Source organism: Tenebrio molitor, unplaced genomic scaffold (genome assembly GCF_963966145.1).
Source record: "Tenebrio molitor unplaced genomic scaffold, icTenMoli1.1 SCAFFOLD_789, whole genome shotgun sequence".
Taxonomy (NCBI): domain Eukaryota; kingdom Metazoa; phylum Arthropoda; class Insecta; order Coleoptera; family Tenebrionidae; genus Tenebrio; species Tenebrio molitor.
The window spans coordinates 1,320-9,978 of NW_027184229.1; the positions used below are offsets into that span (position 1 = coordinate 1,320).

At 43.0% G+C, this 8,659-nt stretch overlaps 1 non-coding gene across 1 annotated transcript; it reads left to right on the forward strand.

Moving 5' to 3' along the window:
• Positions 1 to 7,834: 7,834 nt before the first annotated feature.
• On the forward strand, positions 7,835 to 7,954 carry LOC138141015 (5S ribosomal RNA). Its single transcript, XR_011162917.1, has one exon. It is a non-coding gene; the product is annotated as a 5S ribosomal RNA (ribosomal RNA).
• Positions 7,955 to 8,659: the final 705 nt, after the last annotated feature.

Genomic DNA, 8,659 nt, shown 5'->3' on the forward strand with positions numbered 1-8,659 from the left:
TTGTAGTCTATGAATTGTTGTTGCATTATTTTCCAAACGTTTGAGACTTAAAATATTCGTCAAATGTTCTTCTTTTTTTAAATCAGAATACCCCTGACAAATCCGAACATTTTGTTTTGCGGTAGATAAAAATAAACATGGGCCAAGACAGAATATTAATATTCGGTGTGGAATTTTCCTGCGTTCTTGTTCATTTCTATCGAAGTGCTCACGAAAAGTTGTGAATATCAACACTTTGTAATTGTCGTAGTGAAAAATAAAAAAGATAGCTATGGGGCACAACTTATTTCGCACTTCATTAGAAAAGTAACAGTATTAAAATAAAAAAAATATTTTTCTAAATTTCGAACGTTAGGTCTATCCTGACCAGCCGCCAATTAGTGGTATTATTTTATTTTTTGCTGTTTTCCACAATAGTTATTTTTATATTAAATATAAACAATATTTTTTCTATCATTGATTCAAAAAATTGAAATTAAAAATTCAAATTTTTGAAGGAACTCTGAAGTTTCAATGCAGTGACCATGTTGCTAGGTAACTAATAAAAAACAGTGCGTGAAATGAAAAACAGAAATAGTCGTATGCGTTTTGTATGGTTTCTATGGTTTCGATCTTACTAACAATGCAATGAAAATGACCCACTTCAGGCACAGATAACTATGCGTGAATTTCAATTTTTTGAATCAATTATATAAAAACAAAATTGATTTGGCGGCCGCTACACAAAAGTGGTGGGAGGCGAGAACCTGTTTCCGCCGGTCTCCGTTTATGACACAGCTGACGGAAATCTTGGTCTTTTTTTTTCGTTTATTGTTAATTTTAAAATTAATAAATTTTCCCTGGATACGTATTCGACTTATCCGGTACGAGTTATTTTTAAATTAACTTAATGGCCCGTTGCTCTTGTTCTTTTTATCGTTTTATCGTTAGCAATAGTACAATACTCACGCATTTTTAATCTAAAATTAACAAAACTTGAATGGATCGGGATTATCACACTTCTGAATTGAAGTTTTCATTCGTTTAAAATATAATTGATAGTAATACGTAATGCGGATTGCCTAAACGTTGCTTCCATCACGTCAACATCACACATTCACGTTCGCCCGTAGAAATGGCGTGATGCACACGAAATCGATCCAAAAAGGCTCATAATATTTGTGTCACGCGAATCTACGTCGAAAACTAGAAAAAAAAAAAATTCAATTCGAATTTCAATAATCGAAACGATGCGTCGTCGATACTAAACGTAGGTAGTAACTAAAGTGTGATCGGGTGCGATAAAAGTGTCCGTCAATAATCATCATCCGACAATCATTTAATAGACGAACGCTAATTTTTGGCACTCACTCGGACGACAGAACCAGTCCAGACGGAAACCGGGGCGCGGGGTGGGTGGGTGGTTGTATGTCCGTGAATCTGTCCGGCGCGCGTCAACATTTCAGTTATCGTCGCGAGAGTTAAAACGAAAGGTGGTTAGTGTGAAAGTGACGTTTTTTCGTGGAGACACGTTACGAAGGGTGAGTACCTAATATAATATAAAACCAACCGAAAACCCACAATAGTGCCCCGGTTTATTATCGTGAATAGGTGTTTGGTAAATATTTTCTGTATTCCAACTAGCAAGTCTTTTATCAAAAAACTCCGGCAACATGGCTATTGTGGTATTATTGATACCACCTAACTGAAGAATGATTAAAAAGATTATAAAGTTAATAACTAAGTCGACGATTTTATCGGGAAATTGAACGGAGAAACAAAAATAGCTCTTAGCGACAGTTGCCTGAAGTCGCAAATAACGGCGATTGACGAAATCACGTTTTTTTTATTTTAATTCCAATGAACAATACACAGGGTCACAATTATCTGTTATGTATTCTATAATGTTTTGCAAAGTAAATAATGTGAGTTGTCATGCGTAATATTAATTAGCTAAGTAATTTTTGCAAGTATTTTATGTCAGATATGCAATGTATAATAACGTAATGTTGCAAAGTATTTTAATTTTTATGCTAGGTAGAGATAATAAAATAGAAAATGATTTAGGAACATAAAAAATCTCATTAAAACAGGAACAATTGAAATTAAAATAAACATAACATTCTGTACTAAAGTACAGTTTTGTTCACTCCTTTTTTCAAAGTCTTCTGTCCTCTCATTTGCACATACTGCTATTCCAAAACAGTGAAATTGTCTGTTTCAGGGAATCCTTAACGTTCCTTGCTAATGTCAACAACGTTTTCGATGAAACAAAGAGTCGGAAAAATGTCGGCTCATTGTATTCAATAACATACGCGACTACAAAACCATCTGTATCATTTGTAGGAATCGCGGTTTTTTCGATGAGAATTCGTTCTAATTTTTTCTTTCTTAAAAAAGCTAAGTAATTTTAATTTCACTAAAGATGAACATTTAGGCTATATGCTGGGTAATGCAAATCCATCAACCATCAACTAGGTTGTTCAGCAGATGTACGATTGTTTATTTGATTTCTTCTTCCGAAGAGTTGTATTCTGGCAAAATAGAAATTTATTCATAACATAACCTCAATCAACTAAATTATTTCGAATACAATAACCACATAACTACAAGTTGGATAGGCATGGGTGCAAAATACCGATAATGCATGAAACCTAAAGGGCCTACTGTTCATCCAATATATTTACATAGCTTAAATAGCATGTTTATTTTTTATAGAAAAATTTTGCATTTCTCGCTTTCTTAAACTGTATGTAACATTTTTCATATTTTTTCGCTGTCATAATGACATAATAAAAGTTAATTAAAAATCGCTGTTTCACGTCTTTTTCTTTTTTGTTCGAGAGTTTTTGTGGTTCTGAAAAGAACCGTTTATAAATGTGTCGAAAACGAAAAACATCTATTTCGAACTGGTGTACTTGGTGACGGCTTTGGTACCTTCGGAGACGGCGTGCTTGGCCAACTCACCGGGCAACAACAGACGCACGGCAGTTTGAATTTCTCTGCTGGTGATCGTCGAACGTTTGTTGTAGTGTGCCAGACGGGAAGCTTCAGCGGCGATACGTTCGAAGATGTCGTTCACGAAACTGTTCATTATGCTCATAGCCTTACTAGAGATACCGGTGTCGGGATGGACTTGTTTCAACACCTTGTAGATGTAGATGGCATAGCTCTCCTTCCTCCTGCGCTTCTTTTTTTTGTCGCTCTTGGAAATGTTCTTCTGAGCTTTCCCGGCCTTCTTGGCTGCCTTACCACTTGTCTTCGGCGGCATTTTTCAATTCAATTCGATTCAACAAACTCGCGAACTGCTCTGACTCGTGTGCGTGCGTTAACTTTGCACCACCACCTTTCTGATAGGTAGTGTGTTCACCAGAACCCCACCTGAAAACGGGCTCCCACCAATCGTCACGTCCTATTCTCCTATCACGGAGGCTATAAATTCGAAGCACAGCTACCAGCTTTTACAATCGACGAGTCCCGTCCGTCAGTTTTATTACTTCTCGTGGTGTCTAACGAACGAACTTAAAATGTCAGGTCGCGGTAAAGGAGGTAAAGTGAAGGGAAAAGCGAAATCCCGTTCGAGCCGTGCCGGTCTCCAGTTTCCGGTGGGTAGGATACATCGTCTTCTCAGAAAAGGAAATTACGCGGAACGCGTCGGTGCAGGAGCTCCCGTCTATTTGGCCGCCGTCATGGAGTACTTAGCCGCCGAAGTTCTAGAATTGGCAGGAAACGCTGCCCGTGACAACAAGAAGACACGTATTATACCGCGTCATCTGCAGCTGGCCATCAGAAACGACGAGGAATTGAACAAACTCCTGTCCGGAGTTACGATCGCCCAAGGCGGTGTCTTACCCAACATTCAGGCCGTACTTTTACCCAAAAAAACCGAGAAGAAACCTTAAACGAACGATCGATCCATCTCCGTGGCGAAAACTCAAAATATCGGCCCTTCTCAGGGCCACTATAGCTTTTTTTTTTCATAAAATGACCGATGCATCTTTTCTTTTTGTATTATTATCATTGCGGTCGTCAATTTGGCTGTATGAAGAAAGATTTACGACTGCAATGCCAAAAGGAAAGCAAGGGGTGTTTACGATCTTGGTACATTTATCAGGTAGTCCGTTGTTTCTCGAAAGAACATCATGTTTCTTTTTTTTCCTCTTATTTTTATTTTGTGGTTCTGAAAAGAACCGATTTTGTATTTCGTATTTTATTCTGGTTTTCTCGAACGGTGAAGAGCGCCAGGAAATTAACCTCCGAAACCGTAGAGGGTGCGTCCTTGACGTTTCAAAGCGTAGACGACGTCCATCGCTGTCACGGTTTTACGTTTGGCGTGTTCCGTGTAGGTGACGGCATCTCGGATGACATTTTCCAAGAACACTTTCAGGACTCCGCGAGTTTCTTCGTAGATCAAACCGGAAATACGTTTCACGCCGCCACGACGAGCCAATCTTCTGATAGCGGGTTTCGTGATGCCCTGGATGTTGTCACGCAGGACTTTGCGATGACGCTTCGCTCCTCCTTTTCCCAATCCTTTGCCTCCTTTACCGCGACCGGTCATCTTTTCAGATTATTTCAACTGACACAAAATACCTGCACACCTCGTCCCTAGGAAGTCAACTACCGCAAAATTTCAACTAACGGAGCCTTATATAGATTCAACGGTTCACCATCGACCAATCGACGAAGTCAGCCGTTGACTTTGTTCACGTATAAAAGTACAATTTAATATGGCGGAATTTTTAGTACCCGTTTACCTTTCGACGCGTGCACGTCTAACGATCGTCAGTTTTGTTTTTCATTCGTTTCATTCGAAATGGCCAGGACCAAGCAGACCGCACGCAAGTCCACCGGAGGAAAAGCCCCCAGGAAACAACTGGCTACCAAAGCGGCCAGGAAAAGCGCTCCCGCCACTGGCGGCGTCAAGAAGCCCCACCGTTACAGACCTGGTACCGTGGCTCTGCGTGAGATCCGTCGTTACCAGAAAAGTACCGAGTTGCTCATCCGCAAGCTTCCCTTTCAACGTTTGGTGAGGGAGATCGCTCAGGATTTCAAAACCGATTTGCGCTTCCAAAGCTCCGCCGTGATGGCCCTCCAGGAAGCGAGCGAAGCTTACTTGGTCGGTCTGTTCGAGGACACGAATTTGTGCGCCATCCACGCCAAACGTGTAACCATCATGCCAAAGGACATCCAACTTGCCAGACGTATTCGGGGTGAACGCGCTTAAATTTTTCCACATCGTGTTTCGGAAGAACAACAACATCCCGAGAAAAACGAAACACGAATTTTATAACAAAAAAATCGGTTCTTTTCAGAACCTCAAACCTTACAGGCAAAAAAAAAAAAATATATCGCCCTTCAACCGGAAATGAATAAAATAAAAATGTCAATAATCGGTCGGTCCTCTCGATTCGGGTTGGGTTGCGGTCGTTCGTAAAATTTTATTGCATCCTGTCATCACCTACCTGCCAGCTGATGCTATCTATTTTATTTGGTTTCGCCGTAAGGATAGTTTTATTTCTTTTTTTCGTCGTAGATTATCGTGGGCCCTGAAAAGGGCCATTTGTGCGTGCCCCGTTGCCGGTAGTACGATGATGACGTCGGAACGAGGCACAGCCGAACGAACATGAGTCGAGTATCCATCCACGTTTCTCACTTTTTCCTCTTCGGCGAAGCGGCCTTTTTCACCTTGACAGGAATGGCTTTGGCTGTCTTGGGTTTGGGTGCTTTGGGTTTTTTAGTCGGACCAGCCTTGTTAGATTTCTTCGCTTTGGAAGGCGATCGGGGTTTCGGGGCGGCTCTAGTTTTCTTTTCTGCCGAGGAGGCGGCCGATTTCTTGGCTTTCGCTGCGGCGGCGGAGGCAGCGACGGCGCTCTTCTTTTCGGCAGCAGTCTTCTTCGCTTTGGGGGAGGCTTGTTTTTTGGCTGTCTTCGAGGAAGCCTTGTCGGAAGTCGTCGCGACGGCGGTACGTTTGGCGGATGATTTTTTCGTCTTGGATGCGGCGGACGAAGCGGGTTTCCTCTTGTCGGAGGCGGAGGCGACTTTGGCACCACCGGAGGTGGACGAGGCGAGCTTGAACGAACCCGACGCGCCCTTACCTTTCGTCTGAACCAGAGATCCCGACGCCACGGCGCCTTTCAGATATTTCTTGATGAAAGGGGCGACCTTTTCGGCGTCGACTTTGTAATTTGCGGCGACGAACTTCTTGATGGCCTGAAGAGACGATCCTCCGCGTTCCTTGAGTCCCTTGATGGCGTTGTTTACCATCTCGGATGTCGGAGGATGGGACGGTTTCGCCCTGGGATTTTTCGCTTTTTTCTCTTTCTTCGCGTGGGATTGAGGGGTGGCAGCGGAACCGGTGGTGACCGATGATGCTGTTTGATTTTCGACGTCGGCCATCTTTCACGTTAAAACGTTAAAAGTTAATAATAATTATTGAAAAAACACTTGCTCACACACGTACACTTCGAGCACCTCGTGAACGAGAATTGAACAAAAAAATTTTCTAAGTCTTTATAAAATAGTCGCCACTGCGGACGGAAGACTGAACGCGCACCGCGTCCGCCGTCGAAGAAATTGCAGGCCTCGGAATCGTTGCCCGCGTGATGGCATCGTCCTCTTTCCTCGATCACCATCGCCACCGTGTGATCAAGCTGGCCGAACTCGGTTTCCGAAGTTTCCCTGGAGATAGCGAAGTTCGTCTCGGAACGTCGGTGGGTTTCGAATCAGGTACACGCCCCTCCAACCACCAGCCCTAAATCCGGGTCGTCACGGTTTCGATTCGGGACCGACGGTTTACGTCGGCGGTGCGGGGTAGACGCGTCGATTCCGGGAATCCATATTTCGTTCGCCGAAATATTGGTCCATCTCTTCCCTGAATACCGCGCCACCTTCTCGATTTTACGACATCTTCGCGTCGCCAAACGCTTCCGAAACGGTCGAAGCACAGAAAGGACCTGGTGTTCGAACCGAGGCAATTCCGACAACAGGATGCCGCGAACCGCCTCTCCGACGTTCAGGTCGATCGTTTTCGGCGGAAGTTGAAACGGGACGAGTCGACGACGGGTCCCGTTGCCGTCCGGACCCTTCGGGACGGCCGAAAGTCCGTCGAGAGGATCATCCGAAAGGAGACGGTCTTCATCGTCCGACCGATGCCGCACCTACGAGTTTTCCGATATTTTCTTCGACGGATCTTCAGGTTTTCTTCCTTTCTTCCGTCTTTCTCTCTTCGTAATTTCGTGTCCGACCTGCGTCGTCCGAAGTCGGGGTGAAGATCGAAGAAAAAACGCCAAAAATAACAACTCGTCAGCCACGCACACCGCGTTCGAATGTCTAACGGTCCAACTTGGATTTTCGAAGATCGCCGAATCCGAGGGACGATAAATAATAATAATAATAATAATAATGGTAATAAATAATAATGTTAATAATAATAATAATGATATGATGATTATAACGATAATTATTATAGATAGGTAAATAGAAACACAGGTCTCCTCTCGAAAATCGGAACTTCCTGATATTACTTACATATTTCGGTCGATCCAAATGTGGGAATCTCGTCGTCGTCGGAGCAAGCAGCGCGGTAGGTGGGGTGAAATTCTGGATTTTCCACCGCCGCCGGCGGTCGAAAAATGTGCGACGCGGGAGATCGCCAGTCCGTCTAGTAGTCTCTCTTGTCGTTAGAGCGTGACGTGGTGGTTGTTGTGGGATTTCCCGTTAGTTCGGTCCGACGTCGGTCGTCAGAGGGTAAGTGCATACGGAAACGAAACGCATCGCGTTTTGATGTTCATATTCGTGCATCGGAATGTTAAAAGCAATATATTTTACACCAACGATCACACCTAAACACCACGGCAACGGCCATACCACGTTGAAAAGCACCGGTTCTCGTCCGATCACCGAAGTTAAGCAACGTCGGGCGCGGTCAGTACTTGGATGGGTGACCGCTTGGGAACACCGCGTGCCGTTGCCCCCCAACACTTTTTGTTTTTTTTTGAAATCCATAGCAACCACCGAACCGATTTGTTTTTCGTGCAGGTATTCGGAAACATGCACAGACCCGTATAATGTAGATTCATAGCTTTAAGTACTAGATAATTAAGAAAACAATTTTTTTTGTCGATTAATTGTAAACAATTGCAGAATAAAAACTCGTCAAACGGTAAAGGTTGTCGTTCGATCACCGAAGGTAAGCCACGCGGGCAGCGGTCAGCACTTGGACGGGTGACCGGTTCATTATATTCCTTCCGTGAGTTTAACAAAGATAACATATGCAAATGTCGTAAGTGCGACGAGGAAGACGGCGATCTTTTAATGTAAAAAAAATATATATTAGGTTACGCGTACATGCCACTTTGACTGCTGCTTTATTTTTTTGGTTTTTAAATAATTAGAGATCTGAATTCAACATATCAGTTCTATGTTATAATGGACAGACAATGTTGTATTCTTGGCCCCTAACACGTTAAGACCAACATAAAAACTAGAATAACTTACCATTCGTTAAACGTTAAACAATTTCGAACCACGTTTTTTTGAGCTCGAACAAACTCATAACACAACACTCATTTATTAGTCACTGGACCATTGTAAAACGAGAAGAGAGAAAAACCATGCGAAACTATTTTTAAAACGAAGAGAATAAAGGTTTTAAATGGTAGGGCTGTATGACAGACTT